Raw genomic sequence first — 2500 nt, forward strand, 5'->3', positions numbered from 1 at the left:
CTAACCCATGTTGTACCTTAACCTAACCCATGTTGTACCTTAACCTAACCCATGTTGTACCTTAACCTAACCCATGTTGTACCTTAACCTAACCCATGTTGTACCTTAACCTAACCCATGTTGTACCTTAACCTAACCCATGTTGTACCTTAACCTAACCCATGTTGTACCTTAACCTAACCCATGTTGTACCTTAACCTAACCCATGTTGTGCCTTAACCTAACCCATGTTGTGCCTTAACCTAACCCATGTTGTGCCTTAACCTAACCCATGTTGTGCCTTAACCTAACCCATGTTGTGCCCTAACCTAACCCATGTTGTGCCCTAACCTAACCCATGTTGTGCCCTAACCTAACCCATGTTGTGCCCTAACCTAACCCATGTTGTCCCCTAACCTAACCCATGTTGTCCCCTAACCTAACCCATGTTGTCCCCTAACCTAACCCATGTTGTGCCCTAACGTAACCCATGTTGTGCCTTAACGTAACCCATGTTGTGCCTTAACGTAACCCATGTTGTGCCTTAACGTAACCCACGTTGTCCGCTAACGTAACCCACGTTGTCCGCTAACGTAACCCACGTTGTCGCCTAAACCTGCTCTGTAATTGTTATACGACTCGTTCAATTAGTGTAGTGTTGCCCACCCGCAACCCTCGCAATATAGTTCGCTACTCGCACTGCCCGCTCCCCTGTGTATCGCTTCATGTTAAACACCTTGCAAGTCTTGCTGACTTTCCACATGCTCCTGCTGTACACTGTAATGTGGATGGCAGCAGGACGTACATGCCGCCCCCCCCCCCCCCACCCCTCCCCACGTCCCCACGTCCCCACCTTGCCCCCTGCCTTCGCAAGCTGGTTGGTGACAAGTTTGCATGTTCAATGCCCTTCGCATGCGACGTACGCAGGCTACGTTGTGGTGCGGCCTGTGTCAACTGTCCGCTGATGTCGTACGCGTGAACCACAATCTGTACTGCACATTCGTCCTTATGTACTGAATGATACATCGTGGCACATGTGTGACCGTACAACGACTGCGCCCAAAAACGGCGGACCATACAGTGCAAATATTGTGCACGCAGCTACGTGTCGTCTCCCTATGAGAGCTGGATTGCAGTGTGGTACGCCATAGAGACGTGTGGGAGGAACGGACGCCGTGGATGGCGATCAGCATGAGCTGTGTGTTGATGTATTCGGACCTAGTCGTCTCTCCTCAAACACCGTGATAGCATGGTGCACCGCGTTCCATATCTGCGACATGCTACAGAGGCCGGTTGACAGTCGTTCGAGCAATGGACATCGCATACGTACGGGGGCCACCTTCCACGTATTGTCTAGGCGTGCACATTTTGTTGCGTGTATGTGGGCAGACGTAGTGTGGCGTGACACCTGACACAGGCATGCAATAATCGTTGAAGTTGCTAATGGCGATGGACGCCTACGTTTTCTGGTGAAGTTACGCAAATGAAGAAATGGTAACCCGTTGTGGTGCGGTTGTTCTCGCTAGGGGTGAATCGGTGATGGCGACGATAGGTTGAGGTACTAACCGGTTGTTCCAGCGATACCCACCATGCCGATGAAACTGAACGGCATCTGGGTGTGAAGCGATACGCGGTGGTGGCTGGGTGGGACCGTCCCCGGCCGGTGAGGGGGCGCCTCCCGGCGTGCTGGCCGCGCGGTGCGTGGGCGCACGCGCTACAGCCGGCTGGTGGGGGCGGCCAGTGGCAGGCGCGCCGGCCGACGGACGCGGCAGGCGTCGCGCAGCTGCGCGCCGGCGCACCCTGCGCGCGGCGCCGTGCGGCCAAAGTAGGTCCTCGCGGGCCCGGTGCGAAGCGCGGTGGACATCTTCAGTGTGCTGGTCCGATTGAGGACTGTGTGCGTTGAGGATGCGCCGCCGCCCGGCGCTCGGCGCCGCGACGCCGTCTGCTGCTCGGTCGCCCCAGCGGTTCTCGCTGGTGGTTTGTATCGCAGCTGTGCGGATGTGTTGGCGCGTGCGCTGTGCTGGGAGAGTTCGCTTCGGCACCCAAGTGGGGCTTTTGTCCTTCTGTGGCGCTGGCGTTGGAGCTGCCGGTCACCGTAGGTGGCGCGTGTTGTCTCCCGCCGGCAATGCCACGACAGCACGCTCCCGGGCCTCTGTCGGCAGCGGCAAGCTCAGTTGGGAGCACGGGTGGTCGCACCGAAAGCGTCTACTCGCCTAACTCCGGGCGATTGCGCCTCTCTCGAACCCGACCAAGTACTTGGGACGGCGCTGCGCGCCGCCGGGACCTGAGAGGGTTTCGAGGTGTATTGTGCAGGGGAGCTCAGCCTCCTCCTGTTTGCAGAATGATTGAGCGGACGCTTGCGTGTTCGCGCGGGCCCCCGGGACACACTCCCGGGCGGCCGGCTGCTCAGCTCTAGTTGGCGCAGCTCCCTGGTTGATCCTGCCAGTAGTCATATGCTTGTCTCAAAGATTAAGCCATGCATGTCTCAGTACAAGCCGCATTAAGGTGAAACCGCGAATGG

General features: G+C 57.2%; 1 non-coding gene across 1 annotated transcript in view; it reads left to right on the top strand.

Moving 5' to 3' along the window:
• Positions 1 to 2405: 2405 nt before the first annotated feature.
• LOC124733782 overlaps positions 2406 to 2500 on the top strand; it is a 1909-nt gene continuing 1814 nt past the window's right edge. The window contains exon 1 of the ribosomal RNA XR_007009132.1: positions 2406 to 2500. This exon is cut by the window's right edge and continues 1814 nt beyond it. This is a non-coding gene — a ribosomal RNA (small subunit ribosomal RNA).

This window comes from Schistocerca piceifrons, unplaced genomic scaffold, assembly GCF_021461385.2.
Source record: "Schistocerca piceifrons isolate TAMUIC-IGC-003096 unplaced genomic scaffold, iqSchPice1.1 HiC_scaffold_1409, whole genome shotgun sequence".
Classification (NCBI taxonomy): domain Eukaryota; kingdom Metazoa; phylum Arthropoda; class Insecta; order Orthoptera; family Acrididae; genus Schistocerca; species Schistocerca piceifrons.